The sequence below is a fragment of the Tursiops truncatus genome, chromosome X (genome assembly GCF_011762595.2).
Source record: "Tursiops truncatus isolate mTurTru1 chromosome X, mTurTru1.mat.Y, whole genome shotgun sequence".
Lineage (NCBI taxonomy): Eukaryota > Metazoa > Chordata > Mammalia > Artiodactyla > Delphinidae > Tursiops > Tursiops truncatus.
Window position 1 is genome coordinate 82,327,286 of NC_047055.1, and position 18,912 is coordinate 82,346,197.

The 18,912-nt window shown below is 37.9% G+C and overlaps 2 pseudogenes; both read left to right on the forward strand.

The window, feature by feature from the left end:
* Nucleotides 1–4,092: 4,092 nt before the first annotated feature.
* On the forward strand, nt 4,093–4,884 carry LOC101319230 (small ribosomal subunit protein eS4-like; annotated as a pseudogene).
* A 4,035-nt stretch (nt 4,885–8,919) lies between these two features.
* LOC101318940 (ubiquilin-1 pseudogene) lies at nt 8,920–10,310 on the forward strand (annotated as a pseudogene).
* Nucleotides 10,311–18,912: the final 8,602 nt, after the last annotated feature.

The following is an 18,912-nucleotide window of genomic DNA, read 5'->3' on the forward strand; positions in this document are numbered from 1 at the left end:
CAATAAAATTAAGAGCTCATTCCTTGAAAAGATAAATAAAATTGACAAAATGTTAGCTGCATTCACCAAGAAAAAAAGAGCAAGTCTCAAATAAAATCAGAAATTATAGAGATGTTACAATTGATACCACAGAAATACAAAGGATAATAAGAGACTACTATGAAGAATTATATACCAACAAATTGGACAACCTATAGGAAACTGATAAATTCCTAGAAACATACAACCTACCAAGACTGATTTAGGAAGAAACAGAAAATATAAATAGACCAACCACTCCCAAAACATTAAAAGCCCTGGATTAGATGGCTTCGATGGTGAATTCTACCAAACATTTAAATAATAAATACCAATACTTCTCAAACTCTTCTAAAATATAGGAAATGGAGGGGGCAACACATCTAAATGCATTTTTTGAGACCAACATTACCTTAATCTCAAAATTAGACAAGGACACCAAGAAAAGAAAATTACAGTCCAACATTCCTGAGAGACATAGAATCAAAAATCCTCAACAAAGTATTTGCAAACAAAATTCAGCAACACAATAAAAGAATTGTAACCATAATCAAGTGGAATTTTTCCAGAGATCAGTAATGGTTCAACATCCACAAATCAAACAGTATGCCATACCACAGTAACAAAATGAGTGACAAAAATCATATGATCATCTCAAAAGACAGAAAAGACATTTGACAAATTTCAACATACATTTATGATAAAAACTCTCTCTCAACAAGGTGAGTATAGAGGGAATATATCACAACATAATAAAGGTCATAGAAGACAAGTCCATGGCTAACTTCATGCTCAGTGGTGAAAAACTGAAAGCATTTCCTCTAAGGTCAGAAACAAGACAAAGATGCCCACTCTCTTCACTTTTATTCAACATAATATTGGAAGTCCTAACCACAGCAGTCAGACAAGGAAAAGAAATAAATGGAATCAATACTGAAAATGAATAAGTAGAATTGTCACTGTTTGCAGATGAAATGATACTACATAGGGAAAATCCTAAAGACACCACCTAAAAGGGGTGGGATGAACTGGGAAACTGGGATTGACACATATACACTAATATGTATAAAATAGATAACTAATAAGAACCTGCTGTATAGCACAGGGAACTCTACTCAGTGCTCTGTGGTGACCTAAATGAGAAAGAAATCCCCAAGGAGATATATGTATACATATAGCTGATTCACTTCACTGTACAGCAGAAACTAACACAACATTGTAAAGCAACTATACCCCAATTAAAAAAAAAACACCTAAAAGTTATTAGAAATAATAAATGAATTCAGTAACGTTGCAGGATACACAATTAATACATAGAAGTCAGTTGCCTTTCTATACAATAATAATGAATTATCAGAAAGAGAAATTAATAAAACAAGCCTATTTACAACTGAATCAAAAAGAATTAAATACCTAGGAATAAACCTAACCAAGAAAGTAAAAGACTCATACTTGGAAAACGAATAGGTATTGATGAAAGAAATTGAAGATGACACAAACGGATGGAAAGATATACCATGTTCATGGATTGGAAGAATTAATATTGTTAGGCAGAACACTCTATGACATAAATCACAGCAAGATCCTTTTTGACCCACCTCCTAGAGAAATGGAAATAAAACCAAAAATAAACAAATGGGACCTAATGAAACTTCAAAGCTTTTGCACAGCAAAGGAAACCATAAACAAGACCAAAAGACAACCCTCAGAATGGGAGAAAAGATTTGCAAATGAAGCAACTGAAAAAGGATTAAGCTCCAAAATTTACAAGCAGCTCATGCAGCTCAAGCAGCTCAGTATCAAAAAAAAACAAACAACCCAATCCAAAAATGGGCAGAAGACCTAAATAGACATTTCTCTAAAGAAGATATACAGATTTCCAACAAACACATGAAAGAATGCTCAACATCATTAATCATTAGAGAAATGCAAATCAAAACTAAAATGAGATATCATCTCACACCAGTCAGAATGGCCATCATCAAAAAATCTAGAAACAATAAATGCTGGAGAGGGTGTGGAGAAAAGGGAACACTCTTGCACTGTTGGTGGGAATGTAAATTGATACAGCCACTATGGAGAACAGTATGGAGGTTCCTTAAAACACTAAAAATAGAATTACTATACAACCCAGCAATCCCACTACTAGGCATATACCCTGAGAAAACCATAATACAAAAAGAGTCATGTACCAAAATGTTCATTGCAGCTCTATTTACAATAGCCAGGACATGGAAGCAACCTAAATGTCCATCAACAGATGAATGGATAAAGAAGACGTGGCACATATATACAATGGAATATTACTCAGCCATAAAAAGAAACGAAATTGAGTTATTTGTAGTGAGGTGGATGGACCTAGAGTCTGTCACACAGAGTGAAGTAAGTCAGAAAGAGAAAGACAAATACCATATGCTAACACATATATATTGAATCCAAAAAAAACAAAGGTCATGAAGAACCTAGGGGCAAGATGGGAATAAAGATGCAGACCTACTAGAGAGTGGACTTGAGGATATGGGGAGGGGGTAGGGTAAGCTGGGACAAAGTGAGAGAGTGGCATGGACATATATACACTACCAAACGTAAAATAGATAGCTAGTGGGAAGCAACCACATAGCACAGGGAGATCAGCTTGGTGCTTTGTGACCACCTAGAGGGGTGGTATAGGGAGGGTGGGAGGGAGGGAGATGCAAGAGGGAAGAGATATGGGGATATATGTATATGTATAACTGATTCACTTTGTTATAAAGCAGAAACGAACACACCATTGTAAAGCAATTATACTCCAATAAAGATGTTAAAAAAATAAAATAAAGATAATACACCTAATTTTCAGAGGTGAAGAAAGGATTAAATAAGATAATTCATTAAACATTTTTAGTTTTGTGACTATAAAATAAATAATCCATTAAAAAAACTTTCTGTTATAAATAAATAAAGTGGCAGAGCCCGGAGGTTGGCGGGGGCGGGGGGGAAGAATTAATATTGTTAAAATGACCATACTACCCAAGATGATCTACAGATTTGATGCAATCCTTATCAAAGTACCAATGAAATATTTCACTGAACTGGAACAAAGGATCCTACAATTTGTATGGCATCACACACAAACTAAAACCCAAGTAGCCAAAACAGTCTGAGAAAGAAGAAAATGCTGGAGGTATCATGCTCCCTGATTTCAAACTATACGAAAAAGCTACACTAATCAACAGTATGGTACTGGCACAGAAACAGACACATATATCAATGGAACAGAATAGGGAGCCCAGAAATAAACCCACATTTATATGGTTAATTAGTCTATGACAAAGGAGGCACAAATATGCAATATGAGAAAGACAGCTTCTTCAATAAATGATATAGTTGGAAAAACTATACAGCCATATGCCAAAAAAAAAAAAAATCAAACTGGAGTACTTTTTCATACCATGTATAAAAGTAAACTCAAAATGGATTAAAGACTTAAATGTAACCCCTGAAACCATAAAATTCATAGAAGAATCACAGGCAATACATTCTCTGACATTAATCTTAGCAACGTGTTTTTGGATAGGTCTCCTCAGGCAAAGGAAACAATATGGGACTACATCAAAATAAAAAGCTTTTGCACGGTGAAGGAAACTATCAACAAAATGAAACGGAAATGAGAGATTTTGCAAATGATATATCCAACAAGAGGTTAATATGCAAAATATGAAAAGAACTCATACAACTCAACATCAAAAAAACAAACAACCCAAGTAAAAAATGGGCATGGGGGCTTCCCTGGTGGCGCAGTGGTTGAGAATCTGCCTGCTAATGCAGGGGACACGGGTTTGAGCCCTGGTCTGGGAGGATCCCACATGCCGTGGAGCAACTAGGACCGTGAGCCAAAACTACTGAGCCTGCGCGTCTGGAGCCTGTGCTCCGCAACAAGAGAGGCCGCGATAGTGAGAGGCCCGCACACCGCGATGAAGAGTGGCCCCCGCTTGCCACAACTAGAGAAAGCCCTCGCACAGAAACTAAGACCCAACAGAGCAAAAATAAATAAATTAATTTTTAAAAAATGGGCATAGGGCTCTTTACGTGCCTAGTGCAGCCATGGCTCATGGTCCCAAGAAGCACCTGAAGCGTGTAGCAGCTCCAAAGCATTGAATGCTGGATAAACTGACTGGTGTGTTTGCTCCTCGTCCATCTACCAGTCCCCACAAGCTAAGGGAATGTCGCCCCCAATCACCTTCCTAAGGAACAGACTTAAGTATGCCCTAACAGGAGATGAAATAAAGAAGATCTGCATGCAGCGTTTCATTTGGATTGATGGCAAGGTCCGCACTGATATAACCTACTGCTGGTTTTATGGATGTCATCAGCATTGACAAGACTGGAGAGAATTTTCGTCTGATCTATGGCACCAAGAGTCGCTTTGCTGTTCATTGTATTACACTTGAGGAGGCCAAGTATAAGCTGTGTAAAGTGAGAAAGATCTTTGTGGGGACAACAGGAATCCCTCATCGGGTGACCCATGATGCTCCCACCATCCACTACCCTGATCCCCTCATCAAGATGAATGACACCATTCAAATTGATTTGGAGACTGTCAAGATTACTGATTTCATCAAATTTGACACTGGTTACCTGTGCATGGTGACTGGAGGTGCTAACCTGGGAAGAATTGGTGTAATCACTAACCGGGCGAGACATCCTGGTTCTTTAGGTGTAGTTCGTGTGAAAGATGCCAGTGGCAACAGCTTTGCCACCCGGCTCTCCAACATTTTCGTTATTGGCAAAGGCAACAAACCATGGATCTCTCTTCCTCATAGAAAGGGTATCCGCCTTACCATTGCTGAGGAGAGAAACGAGACTGGCGGCCAAACACAGCAGTGAATAAAATGAACTCTAAGTGACATGATTGGAAAAGTCTTTGTACTTAAAGATAATACCACATTAAAAAATGGGCATAGGACCTAAATTGATATTTTTCCAAAGAAGACATACATATGGCCAACAGACACATGAGAAGATGCTCAACATCACTAATCATCAGAGAAATGCAAATCAAAATCACAATGAGATACCACCTCACACATGTCAAAATGGCTATTACCAAAAAGACAACAAAATACAAGTGTTGGTGAAGATGTGGAGAAAAGTGAACACTCCAGCACTGTTGGTAGAAATACAAATTGGTGCAGCCAGTGTGGAAAACAGTATGGAAGTTCCTTGAAATTTAAAAATAGAACTGTCATATAATTCAGCAATTCCACTTCAGGGTATTTACCCAAAGAAAACAAAAATACTAATTCAAAAAGTTATGTGCACTTCATGTTTATTGCAGCATTATTTACAATAGCCAAGATAGTAAAGCAACCTAGGTGTCCATCAATGGACAAATGGATAAAGAAGATATGGTATCTCAATAATTAAAAAAGATTTTTTAATACATTGAATTGGATTGAGTTGGATGGAAATGAAAATAAATCATATCGGGCTTCCCTGGTGGTGCAGTGGTTGAGAGTCCGCCTGCCGATGCAGGGGACGCGGGTACATGCCCCTGTCCAGGAAGATCCCACATGCCGCGGAGCGGCTGGGCCCGTGAGCCATGGCTGCTGAGCCTGCGCGTCCGGAGCCTGTGCTCCACAATGGAAGACGCCACAACAGTGAGAGGCCCGCGTATCGCAAAAAGAAAATAATAAAATAAATCATATCAAAATTTGAAGAATAAAGCTAACGCAGTGCTAACATGGCTGTTTCCACATTTGTAATCAACCAGTGTAATCCATCACATCAACAGACTAAACAAGAAACATCAAATAATCATATCAATTGATACGGAAAAGTTTTTGATAAAAATTCAACATCCATTCATGATAAAAAAATAATGCTCAGAATAATAGTGATAGACAGAAATTTTCTTAATTTGACATAGAGAATGTAAAAAAGAAACTATAATGTTACACAAAATGGTGAAAGACAATGTTTTCCCCTAAGATATGGAATAAGGCAAGAATTCCACTTTCACCACTTCAACATTATACTGGAAGTTCTCACCAGTACAATGGGCAAGAAAACAAAATAAAAATCATATATACTGAAAATATAGAAATAAAACTGTCTAAATTTGCAGAAGGCAAAGTAATCTACATAGAAAATCCCAAGATATTCACATATACAAAACCTAGTACAAATAAGTGAGTTCAGCAAGGTAACAGTATACAAGAAAAACATACAGAAATCAAACATATTTCTACATGCTAGCAATGAACATGTGGAACCTAAAATTAAAAATACAATCCCTAAATTCCTATTACAATTGTTCAAAAAATTAAATAGATGTTAACCTAACAAAACACACACAATACTTGTATGCTGAAAACTACAAAACACTGAAGAAAGAAATCAAAGACTTAATTATGTGGGGACATACCATGTTTAAGCTTTAGAAAGCCTATTATAGTAAAAATGTCAATTATCTCCAATTAATACACAGGGTGAATGGAATTCCTATCAAAACCCCAATGCCCAGAAAGATTTTTTAAATATTGAAAAGAAAATTTTAAATTTTATATGAAAAGCTGGGAAATGAGATGTCCAAAGCTCCAATGTATTCCTGGGAATCAGAGTGCCACATACATATGCAGGTCTGTGTTTATGACTAAGGTTGTGTGTACACTGGGGAAATACCTGAGAAAGCCTTAGGCTCTCACCTCTGCCTGTTAATGAGGCTCTGTACTAGTAGGAAGTTAAGGTTAAGACAGAGTTGTAAACTGCCTGATGAGCTGATAAAAGCATGTCCCCAATAAAGACACAGAGCCCCTCAGAAAAGACAAGGAGTGTTACTATTTCCAGACATTTAAAGAATCTCTGTTGGGGGCTTCCCTGCTGGCACAGTGGTTAAGAATCTGCCTGCCAATGCAGGGGACATGGGTTCAAGCCCTGATCCAGGAAAATCCCACATGCCGCAGAGCAACTAAGTCCATGGGCCACAACTACTGAGCCTGCCCTCTAGAGCCCATGAGCCACAACTACTGAAGCTCGCATGCCTAGAGCCCATGCTCCGCAACAAGAGAAGCCACCACAATGAGAAGCCGAGGCACCGCAATGAAGAGTAGCCCCCACTCGCTGCAACTAGAGAAAGCCCGCGAGCAGCAACAAAGACCTAACTCAGCCAAAAATAAATAAATAAATTTATTTTTTTAAAAAACAGGAATCTCTTTTGGTCATTAGCTAACCACTTTGCTCACCAAGCAGAGACTTCAGTGGTCACAGATGACAAAGAATACAGGCTTTACAAAATTAATTCAGAAAAGACACTAAATTAAAAAAAAACAACAAAGAGCAACAAAACACAGGAAAATGAAAGAATCTGACTTCCAGAGTTGCCACATTTTATATATACATACATACACACACACATATATGTTACTGAGGTAACATTGATTTATAACATTATATAAGTTTCATGTGTACAACATTATATTTCTAATTCTGTATAGCCTACATGCTCACCACCAAAAATTTATTTTCCATCCGGCACCATACAGTTGAACCCCCTTACCCATTTTGCACTACCCCCCGATACCACCCCCTCTGATAACCACTACTCTGTTTTCTGTATCTATGTATTTGTTTTTGTGTGGTTTGGTTTGTTCATTTATATACACATTGTATTATTGCAAATGTCCAGTTTTCAACAACAACAAAAAAATGAGGCATGCCAAAAACCAAGAAACTATGGTTCATATACAGGAAAAAAGCAATCAGTTGAAACTGTTCCTAGGGAAGCCCAGAGGGTAGACATAAAGATAAATATATTAAATCAACTGTCTTAAATATGTTCAAAGAGCTTAAGGAAGTTATGTGAATAATGTCTAAATACATAAAGAATATCAATAAAGAGATAAAAATTAAACAAAGGAACAAAATTAAAATTCTGGAGCTGTAACGTTAAATACTGAAATACAAAATTCACTAGAGGGATTCAATAGTAGATTTTGGCAGGAACAAAAAAGAATCATCAAAAAAAGATCAATTAGAGTATCCAATCTGAAGAGCAGAAAGAAAAAAGAATGAAGAAAAATGATCCAGACCTAGGAGACCTGTGGGACAGTAATAAACATATCGACATGTGCATAATGGAAGTTTAAGCAAAAGAGGAGGGAAATGGAGAAAAAGAATATTTGAAAAAATAATAGGGGCTTCCCTGGTGGCACAGTGGTTAAGAATCCACCTGCCAATGCAGGACATAGGTTTGAGCCCTGGTCCAGGAAGATCCCACATGCCGTGGAGCAACTAAGCCCATGCGCCACAACTACTGAGCCTACACTCTAGAGCCTGTGAGCCACAACTACTGAGCCCACGTGCTACAACTACTGAAGCCCATGCGCTTAGACCCTGTGCTCCACAACAAGAGAAGCCACTGCAATGAGAAGCCCACGCACCGCAATGAAGAGTAGCCTCCACTCGCCGCAACTAGAGAAAGCCCACACAGAAACGAAGATCCAACACAGCCAAAAATAAATTAAATAAATAAGTTTTTTTAAAAATAGCTAAAACTTCACAAATTTAATCAAATACATGAATCCATACATCCAAGAACCTCAAGGAACTCCAATGAGTTAAACTCAGAGATCCACACCAAGACATTATAATCACATCACTAAAAGATAAAGACAAGAAGAAAATCTTGAAAGCAATAGGAGATAAATGACTCATCATATATAAGGGGTTCTCAATAAAAATTAACAGCCGATTTCTTATCAGATACAAAGGTGATTACATGTTTAAAGTGCTGAGGGCCTGCACTGGAACCCACATCGAGCTCTGTGCCCCCTAGCCTGCCAGGGCGTCCCTGCGCCCAGTTGTCACTGAGGCAGTGTGCCCCACATTCTTTGCTGCCCCGGCCGACCAGCTCAGGTGTTGCCTGGCTCCCCTTGGCTCGCCCACTCCCTCCTGCACACCTGAGGCACTGCTGTCCCATGGCCAAGAATGGTGAAAGTCTCAGCCCCCCAAGCTCCCAGGACAGTGCCACCACTGCCAAAGGTGCCGGCCCCCCTGCCACCGCTGCCTCCACAGAACCCAACATCACAAAAGTCACCCTGAAGACCCTGAAGAAGGAGTACTTCACAGTGTCCAAGAATAGCTCCACCCCCACAGTTCAAGGAAGAAATCTCTAAATGTTTCAAATCACATACCAACCAACTTGTGTTGATATTTGCTGGAAACGTTTTAAAAGATCAAGATACTTTAAGTCAGCATGGAATTCACAATGGACTTATTGTTCACCTCGTCATCAAAACACAAAACAGACCTCAGGATCATTCAGCTCAGCAAAAACACACCAGTGGAAGCAGTGCTACCACATCATCGGCTCCTAATAGTAACTCCACATTTGGTTCTGCTGCTAGCAACCTTTTTGGTTTAGGTGGCCTTAGAGGACTTGCAGGTCTGAGTAGCTTGGGTTTGAATAGTACCAACTTCTTTGAACTACAAAGCCAGGTGCAGCAGCAACTTGTGTCCAGTCCTGAAATAATGGTCCAGATCATGGAGAATCCCTCTGTCCAGAGCATGCTTTCAAATCCTGACCTGATGAGGCAGTTAATTATGGCCAATCCACAAATGCAGCAGTTGATACAGAGAAATCCAGAAAGTAATTATATGTTGAATAATCCAGATATTATGAGACAAACATTGGAACTTGCCAAGAATCCAGCAATGATGCAGGAAATAATGAGAAACCAGGACCGAGCCTTAACCAACCTAGGAAGCATCCCAGAGGATACTACAATGCTTTATGGTGCATGTACCCAGATATTCAGGAACTAATGCTGAGTGCTGCACAAGAACAGTTTGGTGGTAATCCATTTGCTTCCTTAGTGAGCAATATATCCTCAGGTGAAGGTAGTTAACCTTCCCGTACAGAATATAGAGATCGATTACCCAAAACGTGGGCTCCACAGGCTTCTCAGAATTCATCAGCTTCTGAGGGAGGCACTCAGAAGTGCCTGGGAGGCACTAGTGGTAGTGCTGTCAGTGGCACTGCTGGGCAGAGTTCTGTGCCAAATTTGGGGCCTGGAGTAAGAGCTAGTATGTTCAACACACCAGGAATGCAGAGCTTGTTGCAACAAATAACTGAAAACTCACAACTTATGCAAAATATGTTGTCTGCCCCCTACATGAGAAGCATGATGCAGTCACTAAGCCAGAACCCTGACCTTGCTGCACAGATGCAGACTGCTGATAAGTTATTGGCAATGTCAAACCCTAGAGCAATGCAGGCCTTGTTACAGATTCAGCAGGGTTTATGTCTCTAACAATAGGAAACATCAATGAAATTAAAAGCTGGTTCTTTGAAAAGATAAACAAAATTGATAAACCTTTAGCCAGACTCATCAAGAAAAAAAAAGAGAGAGGGCTCAAATCAAAATTAGAAATGAAAAAGGAGAAATTACAACAGACACCACAGAAATACAAAGGATCATAAGAGACTACTATAAGCAACTATATGCCAATGAAATGGACAACCTAGAAGAAATGGACAAATTCTTAGAAAGGTACAATCTCCCAAGACTGAACCAGGAAGAAGTAGAAAATATGAACAGACCAATCACAAGTACTGAAATTGAAACTGATTTTAAAACTCCCAACAAACAAAAGTCCAGGACCAGATGGCTTCACAGGCAAATTCTATCAAATATTTTGAGAAGAGTTAACACCTATCTTCTGGAACTATTCCAAAAAAACTGCAGAGGAATACTCCCAAGCTCATTCTATGAGGTCGCCATCACCCTGATACCAAAACCAGACAAAGATACCACAGAGAAAGAAAATTACAGGCCAATATCACTAACGAACATTGACATAAAAATCCTCATCAAAATACTAGCAAACCGAATTCAACGATACATTAAAAGGATCAGACAACATGATCAAGTGGGATTTATCCCAGGGATGCAAGGATTTTTCAATATATGCAAATCAATCAGTGTGATACACCATATTAAAAAACCGAATACTAAAAACCATATATGATCATCTCAATAGATACAGAAAAAGATTTTGACAATATTCAACACCCATTTATGATAAAAACTCTGCAGAAAGTGGGCATAGAGAGAACACACCTCAACATAATAAAGGCCATATATGACAAAACTACAGCTAACATCATTCTCAATAGTGAAAAGCTGAAACCATTTCCACTAAGATGAGGAACAAGACAAGGATGTCCACTCTCACCACTTTTATTCAACGTAGTTTTGGAAGTTCTAGTGATGGCAATCAGAGAAGAAAAAGAAATAAAAGGAATTCAAATTGGAAAAGAAGAAGTAAAACTGTCACTGCTTGCAGATGACATGATACTATACATAGAAAATCCTAAAGATGCTATCAGAAAACTACAAGAGCTCATCAATGAATTTGGTAAAGTTGCAGGATACAAAATTAATACACAGAAATCTCTTGCATTTCTATACAATAACAGCAAAAGATCAGAAACAGAACTTAAAGAAACGATCCCATTTACCATTGCATCAAAAAGAATAAAATACCTAGGAATAAACCTACCTAAGGAGACAAAAGACCTGTACTCTGAAAACTATAAGAAGCTGATAAAAGAAATCGAAGATGACACAAACAGATGGAAAGATTGTGTTCTTGGATTGGAAGAATCAATATTGTCAAAATGACTATATTACCCAAAGCAATCTACAGATTCAGTGCAATCCCTATCAAATTACCAATGGCATTTTTCACAGAACTAGATCAAAAATCTTAAAATTTGTATGGAGACACAAAAGACCCCATATAGCCAAAGCAATCTTGATCTGAAGGAATCCTGCTCCCTGACCTCAGACTATACTACAAAGTTACAGTCATCAAAAGAGTATGGTACTGGCACAAAAATAGAAATATAGATCAATGGAACAGGATAGAAAGCCCAAAGATAAACCCACACACCTATGGTCACCTAATCTAGGACAAAGGAGGCAAAAATATACAATGGAGAAAAGACAGCCTCTTCAATAAATGGTGCTGGGAAAACTGGACAGCTACATGTAAAAGAATGAAATTAGAACACTTCCTAACACCATACACAAAAATAAACTCAAAATGAATTAAGGACTTAAGTCTAAGACCAGATACTATAAACTCTAGAGGAAAAACATAGGCTGGACACTCTTTGACATAAATTGCAGCAATATTTTTTTGGAATCATCTCCTAGAGTAATGGAAACAAAAACGAAAATAAACAAATGAGACCTAATTAAATTTAAAAGCTTTTGCACAGCAAAGGAAACCATAAACAAAGCAAAAAGACAACATATGGAATGGGAGAAAATATTTGAAAACAATGCAACCAGCAAGGGATTAATCTTTAAAATATACAAACAGTTCATACAGCTTAATATCAAAAAAACAAGCAAACAATCCAATCAAATAATGGACAGAAAACCTAAACAGATATTTCTCAAAAAAAGACACACAGATAGCCAAGAAGCACATGAAAAGATGCTCAACATCGCTAATTATTAGAGAAAAGCAAATCAAAATCACAGTGAGGTATCACCTCACACCAGTCAGAATAGCCATCATCAAAAAGTCTACAAGCAATAAATGCTGGAGAGGGTGGAGAAAAAGGAACCCTCCTACACTCTTGGCGGGAACGTAAATTGGTACAGCCACTATGGAGAATAGTATGGAAGTTCCTTAAAAGATTAAAAATAGAGTTACCATATGATCCTGCAATCCCACTCCTGGGCATATATCTGGTGAAAATTCTAACTCGAAAAGATACATGCACCCCTATGTAGCACTATTTACAATAACCAAGACGTAGAAGTAATGTAAATGTGTATCAACAGATGAATGGATAAAGAAGATGTGGTATATATATACAATGGAATATTACTCCACCATTAAAATAATAAAATAGGGACTTCCCTGGTGGCGCAGTGGTTAAGAATCCACCTGCCAATGCAGGGGACACGGGTTCAATGCCTGGTCCGGGAAGATCCCACATACCGCAGAGCAACTAAGCCTGTGTGCCACAACTACTGAGCCTGCGCTCTAGAGCCCATGAGCCACAACTACTGAGCCCATGTGCCACAACTACTGAAGCCCACGCACCTAAAGCCCACGCTCTGCAACAAGAGAAGCCACCACAATGAGAAGCCCGCACACTGCAATGAAGAGTGGCCCCCACTCACCACAACTAGAGAAAGCCCATGAACAGCAATGAAGACCCAACGCAGCCAAAAAAATAAATTAAATAAATAAATTTTTTAAAAAAGAATAATGCCATTTGCAGCAACATGGATGGACCTAGAGATTATTATATTAAGTGAAGTAAGTCAGTCAGAGTAAGACAAATATCATGTGATATCAGTTATCTGTGGAATCTAAAGAAATCATACAAACTTATTTATAAAACAGAAATAGATGTAGGAAACAAACTTATGGTTACCAGAGGGGATAGCGGGGCGGGGGAGATAAATTAGGAGTTTGGGATTAACATATACACAGTACTATATAAAATAGGTAAACAAGGACCTACTGTATAGCACAGGGAACTATATTGAATACCTGTAATAACCCACGATGGAACAGAATCTGAAAAAGAAAATACATATATATATATATATATATATATATATATGTATAACTGAATCACTTTGCCGTACACCTAAAACTAACACAACATTGTAAATTAACTGTATTTAAATTTTAAAAAAAAGAAAAGAAGGGCTTCCCTGGTGGCACAGTGGTTGAGAGTCTGCCTGCCGATGCAGGGGACACGGGTTCATGCCCCGGTCTGGGAAGATCCCACATGCTGCGGAGCGGCTGGGCCCATGAGCCATGGCCGCTGAGCCTGCGCGTCCAGAGCCTGTGCTCCGCAACGGGAGAGGCCACAACAGTGAGAGACCCGCGTACCACAAAAAAAAAAAAAAGAAAGAAAGAAAACCTTTAAAAAAATCTTGAAGATAGGAACAAATTTAAAAAGAGAACAAAAAAGAAAAATTAAAACAATCTTTATTCACAGAGAACATGATTATCTATGTAGAAAGTATAATGAAATCTAGAAAAAAGCTACTAGAACTAAGTAGGTTTAGCAAGGTTTCAGGATATAATATCTATATACAGAAACCAATTGTATATGTATATACAATTTTGGCCATGCCGTGAGGCATGTGGTATCTTAGTTCCCCAACCAGGGATTGAACCCGTGTCCTCTCTGCATTGGGAGTGCACAGTCTTAACCAATGGACTGCCAGGGAAGTCCCACAATTGTATCTTTATATACTAACAGTGAATGACTGGAAATTCACTGCTACAATTGTATTTTTATATACTAGCCGTGAATGACTGGGAATTGAAAATTTTAAAATACCATTTATAATAGCATCCAAAAATATGAAATAAGTGGGGATAAATCTGAAAAAATGTGATAGACCTGTACACTGAAAACTATAAAAAAATATTGCTGAGAAAAATTAAAGGCCTAAATAAATGGAGGAATACATCTTGTTCATGAGCCAAAGACTCAATATTGTTAAGAGGTCAATTCTTCCCCCACTTTAATCTATAGATTCAATGCAATCCCAACCAAATCCCAGCAGACTCTTTTGTAGAAATAGACAAGCTGATTCTAAAATTCATGTGGAAATTCAAAAGACCCCCAAAGAGCCAAAACAATCCTGAGAAACAACAAAATTGAAGGCCTAAGACTATCTGATCTCCCAAATTATTATACAGCTACAGTAATCAAAACAGTGTAATACTGGCATAAAGGTAGACAAATACATCAATGGAACATAACAGAGGGTCCAGAAATAAACCCACGCATATATAGACAATTGATTTTTGACAAAAGCAATGCAATGGAGAAAGGATAGCCTTCTCAACACACACTGCTAGAAAAACTGGGTAACTATATGCTAAAAAAAAAAAAAAAAAGAACGTGGTGCCATACCTTGTGCCATATACAAAAATTAACTGCAAATGGCTCATGGACCTAAATGTAAAGCCTAAAACTATAAAACTCATAAAAGGGAACATAGGAGAAAACCTTTGTAATCTTATGTTAGACGAAGATTCCTTAGATATGACACCAAAAGCATATTCCATAGAAGAATAAAATAATAAATTAAACTTCATCAAAGGGAAGGGGGGATGGGATGAACTGGGGGCTTGGGATTCACATATATACACTACTATGTATAAAACAGATAACTAATGAGAACCTACTGTATAGCACAGGGAACTCTATTCAATGCTCTGCGGTGAACTAAACGGGAAGGAAATCTAAAAAAGAGTGGATATATGTATACATATAACTGATTCGCTTTGCTGTACCTCAGAAACTAACACAACATTGTAAAGAAACTATACGCCAATAAAAAAATTTTTTAAGCTTCATCAAAATTTAAAATGTCTTCTCTTCAAAAGACACTGTTTAGATAAAGAATAGAGTTGAGAAAACTGGATATCCACATGCAAAAGAATGAAGTTGGACACTTTCCTTATACCATACATAAAAACTCAAAATAGATCAAAGATCGAAATGTAAGAGCAAAAACTACAACACTCTTAGAAATAAACATAGGCAGAAAGCTTCATGACATTGGATTTGGCAATGATTTTTTGTGTATGACACCAAAAGTACAGGCGACAAAAGAAAAAACTTAACTATATCCAAATTTAAAACTATGCATTGAAGGACACAATCAACAGAATGAAAAGGCAATCCAGGAGATGGGAGTAAATATTTGCAAATCATATCTGATAAGGAGTTAATATGCAGAATATATAAAGAACTTCTACAACTCAACAATAAGAAAATTTTTTAATGGGTGAAGAAGATATACAGATGACCAATAAGCACAAGAAAAGATGCTCAACATCACTAATCATTAGGGAAATGCAAATCAAAATCACATATCACTTCACACCCTTTAGGATGATGAAAGAAAAAGAAGGAAGGGAGGGAAGGAGGGAGGAAAGGAAGGGAAAGAAAGAGAAAGGAAGGGAAGAAAAAGTGTTGGTGAGGATGTGGGGAAACCGGAATCCTAGAGCACTCTTGTTGGGAACATAAGATGGTGCAGTCTCTACAGAAAATAGTATGGCAGTTCCTCAAAAAATTAAAAATCAGTTACCATATGATCCAGCAATCCCATTCTTGGGTATATACCCTAAAGAATTAAAAGCAGGGACTCAAATAGATATTTGTTTACCCATACTTAAAGCAGCATTATTCACAATAGCCAAAAGGTAAAAGCAACCCAAGTGTCCATCAATGGGTAAATGGATAAACAAAATATGGTGTACACTACAATGGAATATTATTTAGCCTTAAAAAGGAAATTCTGCCACATGCTACAACATGTATGAACCTTGAAGACATTATGCTAAGTGAAATAAGCTAGTCACAGAAGGAGAGATACTGTATGATTCCACTTATATGAGGTACCAAGAGTAATCAAATTCAGAGGCAGAAAGTAGAATGGTGGTTGTCAGGGGCTGCGGGGAGGATGAATTAGTGTTTAGATGGTAGACTTTCAGTTATGCAAGATGAAAGGAGTTCTGAAGATGGATTGTGGTGATGGTTGCACAAATGTGAATAAATTTAATGCCACTCTATACTTAAAAATGGTTAAGATGGTAAATTTTATATGTATTTTACCACAATATTTTTTTAAATTTTAAATGTTTTAAAAGCTTTTTCAGGGGACTTCCCTGATAGTCCAGTGGTTAAGACTCTGGGCTTCCACTGCAGGGGGCACGGGTTCAATCCCTGGTTGGGGAGCTAAGATCCCGCATGCTGTGTGGCCATAAATGAAAAGCTTTTTCAGAATGAAAAAAGACACTTTTTAAAGAATGAAAAGACAAGCCACAGACTGGAGAAAAAATGTTACAAAACATACATATATCTGATAAAGAATTTTTATCCAATTATATGTAGAATTCTCAAAACTCAATAATAAAATGAGCAACCCAATACAAAATGTGCGAGAGTTGAACATTTTACCAAAGAAGATATTTGGATGGCACATGAAAATACTCTCAAATCATTAGTCAGTAGAAAAATGCAAATCAAAACTACAATGAGATACCACTACATCCTACTAGATTAGCTAATGTCAAAAAACTGACAATGCCAGCTGCTGGAAAATGTGTGGAGAATTTTCACACACTGATGGGAATGCCAAATGGTAGAGCTACTTTGAGAAAGTTTAGCAGTTTCTGAGCCTGTTAAACATATACTTACCATATATCCCAGCAAACCAACTCTAAGTATTTAAAGAAATGAAAACACAAAAAAATCCATGCAAATGTTTACAGCAGGTTTATTTGTAATCACCCAAACCTGCAAACAACCCAATGTCCCTTCAACTGGGGAATGGATAAACTAATGGTGGTACATCCATACAATGGAGTGTAACTCAGATAAGGAACTACTGATAAACCCAATAATGTAGATGAATCTCAAATGTGCTTAGTGAAAGAAGCCAGTCTCAAAAGGCTACATATTGTATAATTCCATCTATATGACATTCTCCAAAAGATAAAACTATAGGGACAAAGAACAAATCAGGGTTGCCAGGAGTTAAGAGGTAGGGAGGTTTTTACTATAAAGTAGCAGGGATGAATTTGACGGGGGAGAGCAGAGGGTAATAGAACTGTTCTATACCTTGATTGTGTTGGTTACACAACTCTATGCATTTTTCAAAGCTTATAGAACTGTACACCAGAGGTTATCTTATTCTAAGTACACCAGAGGTTATTTTATTCTATACCTATAGGCATAAAATAAGCCTACATGCTGTATGATTCTTTTTACATGACATTCACACGAAGGCAAAACTATAGGGACAGAAAAAAGATCGGGGGCTCCCAGAATCTGAGGGTGGGGGTAGGGGTTGACTACAAAGAGTTCCAAGAGTTTTGGGGGTGATGTAAACTATACCTTGATAGTGATGGTAGTTCACTACTGTATACATTTGTCCAAACTCACAGAACTTACACTATAAAGGGTGAACTTTATTGTATATAAATTATACTTAAAAAAAAAAAAGCAAGAGGGAAAAGACTCGAAAAATAGCATTGTAAAAAACTTGTGATAGGGCTTCCCTGGTGGCGCAGTGGTTAAGAATCCGCCTGCCAATGCAGGGGACACGGGTTCGAGCCCCGGTCCAGGAAGGTCCCACATGTCGCGGAGCAACTAAGCCTGTGCACCGCAACTACTGAGCCTGTGCTCTAGAGCCCGTGGGCCACAACTACTGAGCCCGCATGCCACAACTACTGAAGCCCGTACACCTGCAGCCTGTGCTCTGCAACAAGAGAAGCCACTGCAAGGAGAAGCCCACACACCACAACGAAGAGTAGCCCCCGCTCACCGCAACTAGAGAAAGCCCACACGCAGCAACAAAGACCCAACTCAGCCATAAATAAATAAATGATTTTTTTTAAAAAAGCAGAAAAAAAACTGTGATATGCTGTAGAAAATCTGGAATCCCAAATTCTTATCCTGACATGACTACTTTAGTTCTTCTGTTTGACTTGGGCCAAATTTTGTTCCCAAGATGTTTCTTACTCAACGAGATACCTCTTATTCCTAGTATTTAGTTACCAGTATCTCTTAGGAGTATTAGAAAATATTTTTAAAGTTAAATTATGAATTGCCATATGGTTATAAAATGGCATTAGCTGTCCTGGTATGCAATTTTTCATTGTAGCACTATTATCTATCAGGAGATTTTGATAGGATAGTGTAAAGTAAGTTGGACCCCATTAAAGAGTATTTGGAGTGGCATTTTATCAAGGCCCTATTTTTTAAAGCCAAAAAAAGAGAGAATGTATTTAAAAGACTTGATAACAGAGGCTGGCACACCGTAGGTACTTAATGTTAAGGAGGCA